The sequence below is a fragment of the Solanum verrucosum genome, unplaced genomic scaffold, assembly GCF_900185275.1.
Source record: "Solanum verrucosum unplaced genomic scaffold, falcon-dt-bn FXZP01000018.1, whole genome shotgun sequence".
Lineage (NCBI taxonomy): Eukaryota > Viridiplantae > Streptophyta > Magnoliopsida > Solanales > Solanaceae > Solanum > Solanum verrucosum.
The window spans coordinates 574,282-593,432 of NW_026020225.1; the positions used below are offsets into that span (position 1 = coordinate 574,282).

The 19,151-nt window shown below is 34.9% G+C and overlaps 1 protein-coding gene across 1 annotated transcript in view; it reads left to right on the forward strand.

Annotated features, from left to right (window-relative positions):
* Window positions 1-17,016, forward strand: part of LOC125831893 (uncharacterized) — a 360,286-nt gene extending 343,270 nt beyond the window's left edge. The window contains exon 5 of the mRNA XM_049511023.1: window positions 17,007-17,016. The gene's annotated coding sequence lies outside the window, so the exon portion shown is untranslated. The remainder of the gene's footprint in view (window positions 1-17,006) is intronic.
* Window positions 17,017-19,151: the final 2,135 nt, after the last annotated feature.

Genomic DNA, 19,151 nt, shown 5'->3' on the forward strand with positions numbered 1-19,151 from the left:
GACCGTCAATGGGCACCGTGGTTTCACACTTAGTCAGATTTCCCTGATTTGTCCTCAATACCATGCCTGTTGATCTACGGTCATAACCTACGGACCGTGAATGGACCTACGGTCCGTAGATCACCTCCGTGGATGCCCTTTTTCTGCAATTCCTTCAGCTGTCTCTAAACTTCCGCGCCTGAACACCTTTCCTGCAAAACATGATAAAAACACATAAAAACCAATATAAAAAGGCCCTAGACACACACAACTTGTAAGTGAAATGTATTAGAAATACCGTAAACTCACGGTATGTCAATTCTCCCTAGAATCTAAAAGAAAACCCAAAAAAGTCATTCTCTCCAAAAAAAATTCTTTCTCTAGAAAACATGAGGAAGAAGAAGAAGAAGGAGATTCAAACTAGGATTCAAGAAACAAGTTTTTTTTCATCAATTTCCTTGGGCTTTGTGATTAAGGTATGGTAGTCTTCATCCATGGATAGCTTTCATCCATGGAGTCCTCTCAAAATCTTCAATTTCAAAAAAAGATAGAAATCCCCAATTGTTAGGGTTTGATTCCAAAGACATGGGTTCCTTTTTAAACTTGATTCTAATGGTTGAATTATGTTATATTAAGCATGAATTGATGATTTCCCATGGTTTTTATGATGTATCCTCAAGAACCCATGAAATCCCCATATTTTTCAATTGTGATCTTATGATGTGGGTCTTTGTTGAGAAAAGAGGAATGTTATGAAATTATGCATATAATGATTGAATAACTTGAATTATAATGAAATCCATGTCTACTTCTTGAATTCTAGATGTGTTGATTGAAAGTGAGCTTTGAACCTTGAAAGGACAAAGTTTGAGATTATGCATGTTTTATGAAATCTATGTAAATGCTTTAAGAATACTTTGAGAGTGAAGTGTCAATGATTATGATAATGTTGTTGTGTTGATTGAAAGACTATTCTCATGAACACATAATGAACATGATGTGAAAGGTTTTCTCACATAATGAAGATTCTAGGATGAAAGGCTTTCTCACCTAATTGAATCCAATACTTACATGAAGACATGGACGGTGAAATGTTTCCTCACGCATGATCTAAGATCTATCCTAATGAACTAATTTAGATTGATTGTCAAGGACATCCTTCCATGAAACATGATTTAATTTAAGACTTAATAAGTAGTATGTGGGATTAATGCTTAGCACCGAGTGGATATTTTATATGAGATGGAAGCCTTCTATGCAAGTTGAGTTCAGGTTTCCCAAGTATGTCTCATGAGATAGAATCCTTTTACGCAAATTGAGTTCGGGCTTCTAGTAGCAATATCCTTACCCCATAAACTACATGCCCTCGTAGGATATTTAGCTAGTGGATCCATATAAGCTAACAAACCATGGTTCTACCTTAGGAAAGTAGGACAACCCTTTTCGGTGTGGGTAACATCGGGTGACCATGTTTTAGCTCACATGGTCTCATGTCGGTTAAGGATTATTCCCACAACAAGAACATGAACAATGAACTATGCTTACTCAACAAGCTTTGTATATGCATTCAATGGGTTTAAAGATGATGAAGTTTTATATGACTTATGTTTTATGACTTATGATGTCTAACCTCTTATGCTATGTTTATCTCTATGATGATGTTTTACCAAGGTAAATGGCATGTTTAAAAATGAAATGTCCTTTTTTGCATGTTTCAAATGTTTTTATGCATGGCTATCATACTTAGTGCATCTTTGTACTAACGCCTACTTTTGCCTACATTTTTCCCAAGTGTAGGGTCTGGCACTAGAGGTGATCATTCTTGTGGCTAGAGCTTGAATTTGATTGTTTTCCCGAGCTTGGTGAGTCCTTATGGTTTGCAGATGAATTTTCATATGTTTAGTTTCTTTCATGTACTTTCCCTTTTGGACATGTTGTATGGGCTAGGCCAAGTTTCATTAAATATTGTAATAGATGGCTATGATGAGAAAAAATGTCTAGATTTCTGCTTCCTTTTATGAAAAACTTTTTGAGACTTGAAATATGTTTTACTCTTATTGTTCTATTGCTTATGTTATGAGGACTAAGTGGCTTGTATGAAGTCCTTCAGGGTTCTATATGTCATATTACATCTAGGGGGTACCCCTGAGTCGTGACAATAAGACTTGAATACTCTGTTCATAAGGTCCATGAATGCTGCATGAGAATTAGTTAGGCTAAAAGACATAACCAGAAACTCATAATGACCATAACGGGTCCTGAAAAATGTCGTAAGGATGTCACTTTCTCTTACTCTCAACCGATGATAGCTTGATCTAAGGTATATCTTAGAAAAACAAGTGGCACCCTGAAGTTGATCGAAGAGATCATCAATTCTTGGAAGAGGATACTTATTCTTGATAGTAACCTTGTTCAACTAACGGTAATCTATACACATCCAATGAGAACCATCTTTCTTCCACACAAATAAGATCGGAGTGCCCCAAGGCAAGACACTTGGTCGAATAAAGTCTTTCTCAAGAAGGTCCTTTAACTACCTTTTTAACTCTTTTAACTCAGTTGGAGCCACTCTATATGGTGGAATAGAGAGAGGACGAGTATCAAGAAGAATATCTATACCGAAGTCTATTTCTCTCTCAGAAGGGACTCCCGGAAGATCATTTGGAAAGACTTTTGGAAACTCTCTCACAACTGGAACTGACTGAATATGTGGTATCTCAACAATAGAGTCATTAACTCGGACTAACTGATAGATGTGCCCCTTGGAAACTAACTATCTCGCCTTAAGGTACGAAATGAAACAACTTGTACGCACTGCTGAACTACTCCTCCACTCTATAACTGGTTCATTAGGGAACTGGAACTTAACTACTCGAGTTCTACAATCAACTGAGACATAACATGCATGAAGCCATTCCATACCTAGAATAACATCAAAATCTACCATGTCTAACTCGACTAAGTCAGCCATAGTGTCCGTGTGAATAACGGAAATGGTAGAATCACGATAAACTCTCTCAGCTAGAATAAACTCACCAACAGGTGTAGAAACGCTGAAGGTCTCAAGAAGTTGCTTAGGAATAATATCGAAATTCATGGAAATATAAGGAGTCACAAAAGATAGACTCGCTCCTGGATCTAGCAAAGCATATATATAAAAATTAAAGACTTTGATCATACCAGTGACAACATCTGGCGAATCCTCTTGCTCTTGGCGACTAGTGATATCATATAGATGGTTTTCCCCTCCGCCTGTCCCTGAAGTAGCTCATCTAGGTACAACTCGATCTGGTGGAGTCACTGAAGAAGATTGGGCTCTATTGCCCCCATTAACACCACCCAGCCTGTTCTTAGGGCACTCTTTCATGAAGTGACCATTCTGACCACACTTGAAGCAACCAGTGGAGCCATCGTGACACACTCTTGAGTGGGTCCTACCACACTTAGCACAAGTAGGAGTCTCATTACCTCCTTGTGCTACACTACCTTGAGATTGTGCGGGTCTAGCTCTTAAATTATGTGAATTATGATTCTTGAACTCACCTCTGTTCCTGGGTGCAGGTGCACTAGTAGATGATAGAGCATGTAATTTTTTCTTATGTTGGAAAGACGACCGGTTCACATTACTCTTTTGCTGCGCGGACTCATTTCATGTTGTCTTTGCCTTCTTATTTCGAAACTCTTCTCTATCTCTCAACTTATCTTCCTCAACCTGTTGCACACGTATCATCAACCTTGTTATGTCCATCCCCTATCAACATAGTTGCCTTACCCTCTTTGCTTGACAGCCGAGACAACCCAGAAAAAAACAAGTTCATCCTGCACCTCATGTCATCAACCATCTCAGGAGCATAACGGGAAAGTTAGGTGAACTTGAGGCTGTACTCATGCACACTCATAGATTCCTACTTAAGAGTGAGGAATTCTCTTACCTTTACCTCTCTCAGTTCACGGGGAAAGAACCGCTCCATGAAGGCACCTTCAAACACATCCCAACTCACAATTGGTGCACCTTCAGCTCTACCTTTCTTCCATTGGTCAAACCAGATTCTAGCAACACCCTTCAGTTGGTATGCAGCTAGTTCCACTAGCTCAACATCAGTAACATGCATAACCTCAAAAACCTTCTGCAGCTCTTCCACAAAGTTTTCTGGATCCTTAGTGATGCTTGAACCGGTGAAATTAGGAAAATTCATCCTTAAGAACTCACTGACTCTCTCGATGTATCAACCACATCCTATCGATCCCCTCTTTGCTGCCCATTTTGGTTGGCTACCACTTGACTCAACATTCGGATAGCATCCCAAAACTCAGCATTAGTGACCTCTCCTTAGGGTTTCACTTCTGGTGCATTTGGTACCCCTTGATCCTCAACTGTCCTCTAGCAAGACGAACTTGAACAACTCTTCGTGGAGGGATGATCTTAAAGATATGCGCAAGCACAAGTTAGAAGGAAACTTTTATAGAGATGAACTCTATTGCACGAAAAGAGTATGAAAGAAGTGAGGTAGATCCTAAATGTCGCAGCCTCCTAATTATAGATGTGGCGCGCTTCACACCGATAAATATGAATTTACAGACATGACTTCATATACACCCTAGGACTCTTGATTTCTGTGCTCTGATATCAATTTTGTCACGCCCCGAGCCTACACCCTAGGTGCGACTGGCACTCAGAACCATTGCTAGCCACAAGCGAACCCTTGGCATGACTTAACTCTTAGCGGAAGACTTGCTCATAATTATTATGAACTCAAAAGCACAACTTTTACTCAATGTCTCAAAAGAAAACTCAGAATATTTAGAAATAAACATTAAAACTGGCCTCAAGGGTAACTCAAGTCTAGAAGATAACAACTGAAATGAACAAGACTCATGAACTAACATCTATCTAACTATGAAGCCTCTACTAGCTAAGATGGACGTCGAGACAAGACCCACGACATCTAAATAACAAAATGAAATGACTGAAGTACACAAGGGATCCTTCGGAAGCAGGGAGGCTCACCAACAACTCTGAAGATCAACTACATCAACGAAGCGTTGTATGCTGATCTTGGTTACCTGTATTTGTATCATAAAAGATGTAGGACAAATGACGTCAGTACATGGAATATACGAGCATGTGAGGGGAACTCTAAAACAAGACATACGCTTGAACTGGAACGGAAAGAAACACTTACCTCGTCTCAATTCAACACAGGGATACTCAAATCATTTCAATATAAAGCAGTAGTAAAGAATGCATTATAAGGAAAGACTTTTAAAATAGTAGATAACAACTTCATGTATTTAAAAATACAATATACTCAATCTGTATGCAAGAATACAAAATAAACTCGGTTTGTATATGAAAATACAAAATAAACTCTATGGGGGATTCTCTAACCGACAACCATCACAATGAGCTATGTGATGATACAACGTCTAGCCCACGCTGCCAGAACTTTCCTATAATTTGCCGGGGTATAAAACCTACTAACTAAGTGGATCCACTAGTCTATGCTCAAAACCAATAAGGAAACATCTAAAAAGTATGACCCTTTGTACCCACGTTGGCTACATAGTTTATGAGGACTTTCAGTTATCTGAATTCATCCCCATATCAGTGCTCAATACTACTCCCAAAATAAAACTAGCTCATATGTTTAAAAACATAACTTTTTCTCTGGTTTGAGATTATTAATCAAAATCTTTCTCTTAAAAGAGATGGTACTCAAAACTGCTCAAAAGTTTTTGGAAATCGGTGTTTCCTCTCATCTTAAATGTGAAAATATTTACTCTTGGGAATACTTAGTTCCCATATATCATTTTAAAGAAAATGAACTTAGTTATACTCTTCCTTAACTCAGTGCTCAAGTCATTTAAAAGAAGTTTTAAAACAATGTGAAAAAGACTTCTTAAAATGACTCGAAGAACTCTTAAGACCTGACTCTTAACTCTACCTTGAATTTGATTTATGGATTCAAGGTTATGATTCATGTTTATGAATGATTTCTAGATGTTTAGAAGTAATTTAGAGTAGTTATAATCAATAGGAAGTAAAGGTATACTTTAGGAGAACTTAGACGGGTAAAACGACGGAAAAAAGGTGGGGCCAGGCGACCCTGGCATGGGACGCCAGCCCCTAGAGTTTTGAGACGCATTTCTGGCACACTGCTGGCGCGCCACACCAGCTTTGCTGGCGCATCTGTGGAGCGCCGCACCACCTTTCCCCTAGGCAATTCCGATGAATTTTTCTACTCGTTTTCTAACCTTAATTCGACTAGAATCAAATGGTTTCTTCCCCAATCACTTAGAATCGAATAATCAACGTATGTACACGATAATCCACTCGAAACAAGCCTCAAAATCCTAACACTTATCTCAAGAACTCATCGAAATCCCAACAATCAAGATTATGAAAGGTATTCCAAGATAACTCAACAAGAACTCAAATCCTTCAACTTTAAGAACAAATTTGCACTGAAAATAACATGATTGGTGTGTGGGTGAACGAACCCAACATTATGAGAACTCACATACCTCATAGGGATCAAACCCTTGACGAAAATCCGCAAGAAAACCTCAAGAACTTGACGAACGCTTGGATCTTCTCCTATTTTCTTTTCTTGAACTTTTTTTCTAAAACCCTAAGCGTATTTTGATTTGGGAAAACTAAACCAAATCAATTTAGACCCCTAATTATTTACTAAAAATGCTTAAATCTGAAAGGGTAAGGAAAATACCAAAATACCCCTCATATTTTTGGGTAACTTTCCTTAATTGAACAACCAGACTTCAAACAATCATATCTCCCTCATACGAGCTCAAATATTAGCAAACTTGGTGGTGTTGGAAAGAGAATTCCTCATTTGATAAATTATGGGTCACCTAACTCATTTTGTACTGAAAGTTATGATAGTTTGAAATTGACTCAAACTAATAACATAAGCATAACTTGAAAATTTTCAGATTTAGCTTATTTCCAATTTAATTCTTTCTATTTTTAGCTCTTTGAAATACCGAGGTGTTACACTAACCATTTCATTGTTTGTCTTGATTGGATTATATAATTTCTTACTTTTTAGGAAAATATTATTTGAAATTGTACTTCTATGTAATAATTTTAAATTATATAAGTTATGAATATATATCTTAATCAAATGGTAGTACGTAAAATAAAATTTAGATTTGCATAGTAATGCCAACAAGGTTTTGTTGAGACAATCCTTCTACAAAAGTATCAAGATAAAAAAAAGAGATATATGACGATCCCGTTTCCCGCCATATCAATGTCAACGGTCACTTGACATAGATGTCTCAATACAAAATACATAGTGGTCATCACCAACAACAACAACATACCCAGTGAAATCCCACAAAGTGGGGTCTGGGGAGGGTAGAGTGTACGCAGACCTTACCACTACCTCGTAGAGATAGAGAGGCTGTTTCCGGTGAACCCTCGGCTCAAGTACATCCAAACCAAGCAAGAGGAGAGGAATAGTGGTCATCACCAAATATTTTAATCATAAAACAGCCACACACAATCATGGAAATACAACCACATTAATCATGACTATACATCCTTTATATCTCATCAATCATCACTCTATACTATGTATTACATCACATAGTCACTCATTTGTACACATATGATAAAGAAATTTAATCTTTCTCAACTAGTCATGATCTCTATAGGACCCTAGGTCTCCACCTCCCGTATAGCGCGGTACATGATCCATCACATAATCGCTCATCCATAAACTCAAATCGAACTCGTTCCAACCATCATCAAAATAATAAATACAGAGAAGGGTCTAAAATGCTCTTGGACTATTTAAATTAGTACAAAACAACCCTCCATCCATCTTTAGGCCCTTAAATACCGATGTCGTCAACCTTTTATACCCTTGATATTAACAATTTGCCCCATCTTCGCCATTAATATTTTTAGCAGCTTATCACCAGAAAGAGGCTCAACACCACAATAAGTATCACGAATAAAGAGTACCACAAGTTGGCATTGCATGGTGGCTCTACGATAATAGATCTTGTTTTTTTTATAAATATAGTATTCAGAGAAACTTGCACACACCTCGACTAATTTCATAAGATACCTATCACCTTTCACCAGCAACAAATACCAGATAACTCTGTTCACCAAGGCTAAAACAGATGAGAAGAACCACATGCACCTAGTGTTTTGTCTCTACTAGAAATTGAACATGAGGCCTTATGGTGCTCAAGCCACTTCATTTACCTTAGGTGTATAAATATATCCTATGTTATCTAGAGAGCAGTCTATGATCTTAAAAAACTAATGAAGTTGAAAGGGCAAATAATAAGATGAAACTTTTGTTTCTTCAACCTGTAAATCCAAAAGGGTCAACTGGAATAACGAACAACAAGCACACAATCTGAGGTTCGTATTATAGGATGAAGAACAATATAATAGTCATATTGGGAAGCCTATTACTCTCCATGCCAAAGCTAAAATAATAATAATTGAATTTATACATACTAGATAAAGTGTCGCGTGGTCTTTTATTAATAATAAATAATAAATAAAAAATTTCAACGTGAATAAATACAAGCAAGGGAGTTAGGCTTTTTTTTACAAATCCAAATAAGGCCACAAACTTATACTAATTAACAAGTCGAAGATAATCAGTTTTACAAACACTTCATTTTGTAATTAATCATTCGGCATGAAAATAGAGTTCAAATATGAGTAGGAACAACCAATAATTGAGATGAGTGTTGATCAACAAGACATCCAAGAATTCTGGAAGTGGCTTTGTTAATTGAACAGACAATGACAAGTTGTCTAATTGACTGCCACATTTAATTAACAAAGCATCTTCTAGAATTCTTACAAGTGTTAGTGAACCTCTAGTCGTCTTAACTATTGGTAGTTGCTGCTCTATTGTTGCATTTGTGATATCCATCGTATTTATGGAGTCTGTTATTGTTGCATCCAGAAATTTTTGCCTGTTGTTTCAGAGTAACGTTTTGTTGTCACTTAAGTGGCCTCGGGGGTTGCTGTTGGAGAGGCGGCAGCTGCAGCAATGATCATACATTTGTGGAAATTTTTTGGAGGATATAAAAATACCTGACATACATGTGATATCCAAAAGGGGATGACACGTGTAGAGAGAATGAAATTGAGGGGTGAAAAATAAGGAACAAAAGAAGAATTTTTATAGTTGGTGTGAGATGTTTTTACAAGATAATATTACAAAATCTTTTAAATAACATTCCATAAATACTGATTTAGATTAGATTTGATGAAGTCAAAATTAATCCAAACCTACCAATTTTCTTAGAACCTACCAAAAACATAATCTTAGTAAGAAAATCTTTATCATAAATAGGTAAGTAGATTATTAATAATAATTAATTTTTTCCCTGTCAATGTTTAAATAACTTAAAATAGTATTCTCATCTCCATATACATTAATATGTTAACGACTCAATTTCATACTTTGTAGATCTACAATATTAGTTTTGATAATTTAAATTATTTTGATTCACATTTTAATTATAACCTGGTCATTTTATTGATTTCTCTCGATTGAATTATACAATATCTTATGTTTTAGGGGAAATTTTGTATGAGATTGTACAAATAGAAATGTTACCTACCTCCACACCAGATATATATCATATACCCATAGAGTATTGACGAAATATGATAATTCATATTCTTCTATGTAACTGTAAAGTATTATAAGTTATGATAGGCTTTGTAATGTAATGATAATACGATAAATCAAAATTACTGCTAATTAATCAATAATAAATTTTTTTTAAATCAAAGAAATAGCTAGCAAGCAATATAATAGATAAACTTATAAAATTAAGAGGTTGTATATAACAAGATTTTTAGAAAACATAAAAAATGTGTTGATCATAAATAAACAAATGATAAATAAGTAATTTAGAGAGATCAAACTTTTCATTAAAATAAATTCATGTATCTTGTATCGTAAATATTTCATTCTAAAATTTCTAGACATAGTCTTTTATTACCAACAACTTAAAAGTGCCTGCCTTCCGAATATAAGTTGAGTATACACAAAGTATTCATTTCCATGTTACTGAGGCATCAAACTTGTTGTACATTGAAAACTAGTGAAAATGAGTGTTTAATGAATCATACAAGCAAATCATATATCAATGATATCTTGGACAAGTGAACAACTCGAAAGAAGTGTAATACAACATTATAATTTATAGTATTAGTGTTTTTTAATCTATTACACTAGGTTACTTAACTTTTTTAGATCGCTTATAACCAAGAATTATAAAAAAAATTCTTTAAATGTTTGTTACTCCTTGTAGTCCACGACTCATTAGTAGAAGAACTATTCTATACAAAGATATGATTAAAAACAATAAACAAAAAATTATGTAGTAGTTCAACAATGAAAAAACCACGTTTATGAGCGCTTAAAGAAGTGCTCGATAGATTATATTATATTATTGAAAGTAGCAAAATGAATTGTAGTCCACAACTCATCTATAGGAGGACTATTCTATTCAAAGATATATGGTAAAATAATTTAAACAAGAAATTGTGTAGTAGTTCAATAATGAAACAATCACATTTATGGACACTTGAAGAAGTGTTCGATAGATTGTATTATATTATTGAAAGCAACAAAATGAAGGGCACGAACTATACAACAGCTAAGGAGACTCCTAATTAAAGATGTCCCTATACAACTGAGTTTTGGGAACCCTTTTATTTTCGACATGGAGCTAATAAGGTTAAATTCTATTACAACATACTTCACACAACTATATATCAATGACAATACTCTTGCTCAAGTATGAGGTTCCAAGATAATCACTAGTAAATAGTTGGTAACTGATGTACAGTAATAAAGCATATGCAAATTTGTTTGTTTAATTATTTGAAAGACAATACATTAAGATGAATAAACATAAAATAGTTGTTTCTTAGATGAAATTATCTAAAAATCGAGTAATTTGGAGATTAACGTTGTACTCCTTATAATCAAAGTAGCTCGAAAAATCTATCCCTTCTACTTCTTCATACTATCATGTAAATATCATAAAAACTTTTAGTTCGTGCACCACTTATCACAAAGTATTAATTCAGAAAATATATTCCTTAGGTCTTGAATCTGTCCATTAATGAGACAAGTGTCAAAAACATATCTAAAATATCTTATTTTTTTAGTTTCATACCTAAATTATTGGAAGTGTGAGTTTCATACATAAACTATCACTTATTAATTTGAGAAACACACTTAAGTAAAAGAGAGATGTGTGTTTCTCAAACTAATAAGTGATAGTTTAGATATGAAACTCACACTTCCAATACTAAAAATAGTACATGACTTTAAAATAATTACCCCACCCATTTTTTACCCCTCTAGACCCCACTCAAATGAAGAAAAGAAAAAAAATTCTCTTTTACTCAATCATAAAGTGAGTTTGAATTGTGTCTTAGATAAAAGAAGAATTGTTCTTTTTAGTTGGATTGGGTCTAGGTCGGGTCTAGAGGGGTAAAAAAAGGTGAGGCAATTTTTAAAAGTCACGTGACATAATTTTTAAAATTGAAAAAATGCTTTTTCATTCAATATGTTTACGGAAAATGGTATATATGTACTATTTATTAAACGACAATGGTATATGCACCTTTTTAAAAATGACGAGGATATATATGCATCATTTTTTAATAATGATATATCTGCTCTAAATCGCAAAGTTAAGGGGTATATATGCGCTTTTTTCATATAAATAACTAATACATATACAGATGCTTATAAAACAACAATATTACTTGTTAATTCAATATTAAGATCTAGAAACAATATTTTAATCATTTTGATGTAGACGTTAATCTTAATGAAAACAAATGAGGTCTTAGTATATAGATTGATCAGAAGCAAAAATTAAACCAAACCTACCAAAAGCATAATCTTAGTAACCAAATCCTTATCATAAATAGGCAAATATAATATTATTAATTCAATTTTTTTCCTGGTCAACATTTAAATACTTTAGAGTGGTTTTCTCATCTCTATATACGTTAATATGTTAATGCCTCAAGTTCATACCTTGTAGTCTATGTAAATCTTGTAAATAACATTCCATAAATATTGATTTACATTATATTTGTTCACAAGTCAAAGTTAAATCAAACCTACCAAATACATAATTTTGGCCTCATTTGTTGCAAATAATTGGTTATCCATAGTGACTTCTCTTAATTGGTTATCCATATTAACTTCTTATAATTGGTTCTCTCTATATTAACTTCTCTTACCTTGTAAAATTTTGATATATAAAATTTTTTTGACTCATAATTTAATTATAACATGATCAATTCATTGGTTTCTTCTTGATTGAATTATAGAAATTCTTACGTTTTAGAAAACACATTATTTGCGATTCTTCTTTTATGTACTGTAAATTAATACAAGTTATGAAAGTTTTTTTTATAATCTAATGAAAGTAAGTCAAATTAAATTTAATTTTATGTAGTAATGCCAACAAGGTTTTGTTGAGACAAGCCTTCTACAAAAGTATGAAGCTAAAAAAGGGGGATGTAATTGTAAAACTAAAAAGAAAAATTGAATATTGTGGTATTAAACATATCATGCAGAAAATTAAAATTAAAGAAATGATAGAAAATGAAACAAATATTCTTTAGAAAGGAACTACAATTTAAAATAAACAAATTTATAATATTTGTTAGTCATTACAGCAACAAGTTTCTACATCATTGGGTTTTAGCTCTGAATTTCCTGCCCATCTGTGAGTCCCCTTGAGCTTTTCATGTATATTTATAGTTTATTGGAGAAACTGCAGTTTCTTATCCATTCGATCTAGTCCTACTCTTGAAGTGAACAACTTAGGATGTATTACTAAAGTGTAAAGCCATGATAATCAACTATATTCTTCTCCGAAACTCTATGGAACACAACAAGTAGTTGAGCTCTGTTGGATTATGCATGGTTTTCCTATAACATATGGACAATCATATATAACATACATCTAAATTTACACTAAAATTGAACCCTTGTTTGATGCTTAAAAAAGTCAAGGGAAGTAAGAATGATAGAAACTAAAGCAAGTTAATTTAGTTTCTATGATTTTTGCTCTCCTCAACTTTTTTTAATCATCAAACAGGTGGTTAATTTATGTGCTTGTTATGACTATCTATCTGTTATCAAAGAACCATATCCCAACATAGCAGATCAATTGCTTGTTGTCTTCAATAGAGTCACGAAGATGACTAGTTAGTTATCATGGCTTTGTATTTCAACACTCTAAGTGGCTAACTTAAAGAGTAAGATCGGATTGGATGGACAAACAGCTATATATAGTTTCTACAGCAAACTAGTTATTGTTGGATTAAAAAAAATTTGGATGACATAAACAAAGTTGAAAATGTGATCTCCAAAGTGGAGGACATGTATGGAGAGAGAAATGGAGAATACAAGTGAGGGATGAAAAATTAAGGAACAAAAGAAGGGGCTTTATAGCCGGTATTGAGTATTTTTACAAGGTTAAATTTGGGAATCTTGTAAATAACATTCTATATATAGTGATTTTCATTAGATTTGATCATCTTAGTAAGAAAATCTTTATTGTAAAATAGGTTAATAAATTATTATTATTATTACTATTAATTTAGTTTTTTCCTAGTCAACACTTTCCTTAAAATGGTTTTCTTGTCTCTATATACATTTTTAAGTTAACGACTCAATTTCAAGACTAAAATATCTAGTCCATATATACATGTTTTACCAATATATTCCTCGTTAATTAATTAGCATACCTCATAATTTGGTTAAGTTTCATTTAAAAAAAGTATTTTTTATTTTTATATAATAATTTTTGATATATTATTTTACATTTATATATTATTATTTTATATTTTATATATTATTTTACGCATTATTTACAGAATTAGAAAAAAAAAGCAACAACAACACTTTTGCTTTATTAGAGAAAAATAAAAAATAACAATTACATTTTTTACATCCCTCCCAAAAAAGGTATAATATTGATTGAAAAAAAAATAACAATTATATATTTCAACCCTCCCAAAAAAGGTATAATATTGATTGAAAACTTGAAAATGTACATTTTAATTTAATAAAAATAAAATTTTAATTAAAACTTTCATAATAGATATTTAAAATAGTTTCTATCCATTAGATAATTTTAATATAAAAAGTACATTGATACTTGACAAAAGCCAATAATTTGACTCTCAAAAGCACATTTTAAAAAAGATTAGTCAAACACAATTTGCTTATGAAAAACACTTTTCAAATGCATTAGCCACACACAAATTACTTTTTTTTTTCTTTCAAAAGCACTTTTCTAAAAAGCTATTTGTAAAAATTGCTTGTAGAAATAAGCAATTTTTAGCAGCAATATCGCAGAGACTGTCACGACCCAAGACTACCCCCTAGAAGTGACATGGTGCCAAGAGCCACGAGTGACCCCAAGCTAATCACATGACATGGTATGAAAGTAAGACAACATACATAAACAAAATAAACTGAAAACAAAATAAAGTCTCAAATAGATGTCATATCATAAAGGTTAATATGATACAAGACAACATACGTGAAATCAATTAACTGTCTAAAAAGCCTTTAATCATATCTAGCATCATCTAGGACATCAATGTTTGGCTCATCACTAGGAGGAACGATGGAGTCTGAAGAGACTACACTAGTGCCAATTGCGGAGGTCTCACAAAGGGATCTCTCCAATATAGCCTGGATTATCACATCCATAGTGTCCTGCAACTCAGTAAGTGTTAATGTGATCCCCTACTCATCCTTCTCTCTCCTCAACTCTTTCTCATCAGTCTATCCAGTCAAATTATCATCGACCCTCTCATCATCCTCATCGACATCATCAACATCTGCGTCAGGAACTCTCTCAGCCTCCCCACTCAGTTGCACACTTTGAGATTGCTCACTGCTGGGCATAGTCAGTGGCACAGAAATAGGCGCATCAGCAAGGGGAACATCACTCCAAAGCATTGAAATATTTGTAGACCTCAATTGGTCAACATCCACCTTCAAGGTGTAAAGCTTACCCCTCCTCGACCTTTTCACAGGCCTCTCATCTAGCAGTGAGGTTATCTAACCTCACACTGGGTGACTCAATTAACGCCTTGCACTGGGTCACCCTCTTTGCTAAAGGAGCTACAGTCTTCTTAATGGTGGTCTCTAACAATTTAGGCAACTCAACCTCAACCCTCCCTGCCCTCACATCTGCAGACCGGGTAAGATTTCCCATTTCATATATCAAGGCCTGGGTCAAAGAGGGACGGTAATGTAACCTCCCTCCTTAGAAAGAACTAAACTGGAAAGAGTCAAATCTGAAATTTTACAAGTTATTCTTAAGTTGTGAGTTTTGGGTCCTTCAAATGACCATAACTTTCAGTACAGGACGAGTTAGGTGGCCATAAGATATCAAATGAAAGTTCTTGGAATACTCTTTCCAACGCCACCGAGTTTGCTAAATTTCAAGCTCGTATGAGGGAGATATGCCCGTTTGAAGTCAGGCTATCCAGTTAAGGAAATTTACCCAAAAATATGAGAGGTATTTTGGTCTTTTCCTTACCCAATCAAATTAAAACAAGTTTAGTATTATTTTTGGGGTCAAAGATGATTTGGGTTAGTTTTCATAATCCAAATACGCTTAGGGTTTTAGAAGAGAGTTCAAGAAGAGGAAAAGAGGAGAAAAGGAAGAAAGATCAAGGTTCATGCGAATCGAGGATTTGTTTCGCCAAATCAAGGTATGTAAGTTTTCATAGTGTTGGGTTCGTTCACCCACACGCCAATCATGATTTACTATTCGAATCCATCCATAAAGATTGATGAATTTTAGTTCTTGATGAGTGTTCTTGAAGTGTTGTTCTTAGTTCTTGAATTTAATTGGGAATTTAGTGTTGTTTTGAGTTCTTGAGGCGAGAGTTTGCGAATGAGTCGAGTTAATTAATAGTTCTCCATGTGGGTTTCACTGGAACTGTTCTGAGTAATGAAAATTCGTGAATTTTGACCTTAGAATTGCAGTGGGTATGAGTCATATTATGTTGTGCTTAATTGTAATACTAAGTTTGTAACTCTAGAAATTCTGGGAAGGGAAAAATTAGAGTGGGAAAGGGTGTACAAGCCTAAACGAACTAAGATCATATTCTCCATTTGGGCTAAGAAATTGATAGGGCAGGTTTGTTTGGCTTATTTGGCTCATATTAGGGATGTTGAGATTGAGGCTCCATCCATTGGATCTATTCCTGTGGTGTCGGAATTTAGAAGTGTTTCCTAATGATTTGCCTGGTATGCCTCTGGATAGAGATATAGATTTTTGCATTGATTTAGAGCCTGGTACGCGTCCCATTTCTATCCCTCCATATCGCATGGCTCCGGCAAAATTAAGAGCTTAAGGCTCAAATCCAAGAGCTTCTTGATAAGGGATTTGTTTGTCCTAGTGCTTCCCCATGGGGTGCTCCAGTTTTGTTTGTTAAGAAAAAGGATGGTAGTATGAGAATGTGTATATTATCGGCAATTGAATAGGGTCACAATTCAAAACAAGTATCTCTTGCCTCGAATAGATGATCTTTTTGACCAATTGCAAGGTGCATCAGTTTTCTCTAAGATTGATCTAAGATCCGGTTACCATCAATTGAAAATTAGGCCTAAGGATGTGCCCAAGATGGCATTTAGGACTCGCTATGGGCACTATGAATTCCTAGTTATTTTGGTTTGAACAATGCGCCTACAACTTTCATGAGTTTGATAAATGGGGTGTTCAAACTCTTCCTTGATACGTTTGTAATAGTGTTTATTGATGATATTTTGGTCTATTCGAAAAGTGAGAAAGAGCATGCCGACCATCTTCATAGTGTTTTGGGTGTTCTTGGGAAGCAAAAGCTATATGCTAAATTTTCTAAGTGTGAATTTTGGTTGAAATCAGTTGCATTTTTGGGGCATGTAGTTTCAAAAGAAGGGGTAATGATAGATCCTCAAAAGATTGAGGTGGTTAAGAACTGGGTTAGGCCTAGCTCTGTGACGGAAGTTAGGAGTTTTGTGGGACTTGCTAGCTAGTACCGTCGATTTGTGAATTTTTTTGCTTCCATTACCACTCACTTGACTATTGAACAAAAAGGATATACCATTTGAATGGACTGAAAAATGTGAGGAGAGCTTCGAAAAGCTCAAAACTCTTTTGACCACCGCACCTATTTTAGCATTACCGTTTGAAGGTAAAGATTTTATTGTTTATTGTGATGTTTCTCATTCTGGGTTGGGTGTTGTATTGATGCAAGATAAGAATGTTATAGCTTATGCCTCACGTCAATTGAAGGTGCATGAGAAGAATTATCCAACACATGATTTAGAGTTAGTAGCGGTAGTGTTTGTTCTTAAGATATGGCGACATTACCTCTATGGTGTTAAGTGTGAAGTGTTTACTGATCATCGTAGTTTGAAGCATGTGTTCACTCAAAAGGATCTGAATTTGAGACAACGCAGGTGGATGGAGTTACTTAAGGATTATGACGTGACCATTCAATACCATCCGGGCAATGCTAATGTGGTGGCAAACGCTTTGAGTCGAAAAGAGGTGAGTATGGGTAGTTTAGCTTGCTTGAATGTATCCAAGCGACCTTTGGCTAAAGAAATTCAGACCTTAGAGTCTAAGTTCATGCAATTGGGCATCTCATAAAGAGGTGGGGTTTTAGCCAGTATTGAAGTGAGGGCCACATTCATTGAGGAGATCAAGGCCAAACAATTTGAAGATGAGAATTTGGAGGAGCTTAGAAAGAAGACTATGAATGGTAAGGCACAAGAGACCACTCTTGATACGGATGGTGTACTCAATTTTAAAGGGAGAATTTGTGTTCCTAGAGTAGATGACTTGATTGAGAAATTGTTGGTGGAGTCTCATGGTTCGCGATATTCTATTCATCGAGGTGTGACCAAGATGTATCGAGATTTGAAGCAAATTTATTGGTGGCCGGGCATGAAGAAAGACATAGCGGAGTTTGTAGAGAAGTGTCAAAATTGTCAACTAGTGAAATATGAATATCAAAGGCATGTAGGTTTGCTTCAGAAAATGCCAATTCCGGAATGGAAGTGGGAAATGATAGCCATGGATTTTGTGGTTGGTCTTCCCAAGACTTTGGGTAATCTTGATTCCATTTGGGTAGTGGTTGATAGATTAACTAAATCAGCCCATTTCATTCCGGTAAGAATAGATTATAATGTTGAACAATTGGGTAAGGTTTATGTGAAAGAGATTGTGAAGTTGCATAGGGTGCCCCTTTCTATCATCTCAGACCATGGTACCCAATTCACATCCAAGTTTTGGAGGAAATTGCATGATGAATTGGGCACACAACTCACTTTTAGTACATTCTTCCATCTATAAACAGACGGGCAATCGGAGAGGACCATCCAAGTATTAGAAGACATGTTGAGGGCATGTGTGATTGATTTCGGAGGGCATTGGGATAAGTTCTTACCTTTGTATGGATTTTCGTATAACAATAGTTATCACTCCAACATTGATATGGTACCATTTGAGGCACTATATGTGAGGGGATGTAGATCACTCATAAGATGGTTTGAGGTTGGAGTTGTGAAACCATTGGGGGTAGACTTAGAGAAGGATGCTCAAGACAAGGTGATGAGTATTCAAGCTAAGCTTTTAGTAGCCCAGAGTAGACAAAAGAAGTATGTGGATCATAAGGTAAGAGACATGGAGTTTCAATCCGGTGAAAATGTTCTTCTTAAGGTATCACCCATGAAAGGGGTGATGAGATTTGGTAAGAAAGGTAAGCTAAGTCTTAGATACATTGGTCCATTTGAGGTTCTTGAATGTGTGGGACTGGTAGCGTATAGATTGGCTTTACCTCCTAATCTATCGGGTGTTCATTCGGTATTTCATGTGACTATGTTGAAGAGATATCATTGTGACGGAGATTATATCATTAAGTGGGACTCAATTATGTTAGATAAAGACCTCCAATATGAGGAGGAACCGATTGCAATTCTTGATCGTGATGTGCATAAGTTAAGGACTTAGGAGATTAATTATGTGAAAGTTTAATGGAAGCATCATCCAGTTGAGGAAGCTACTTGCGAAACTAAGAGGGACATGCAAGAGAAGTATCCCCAATT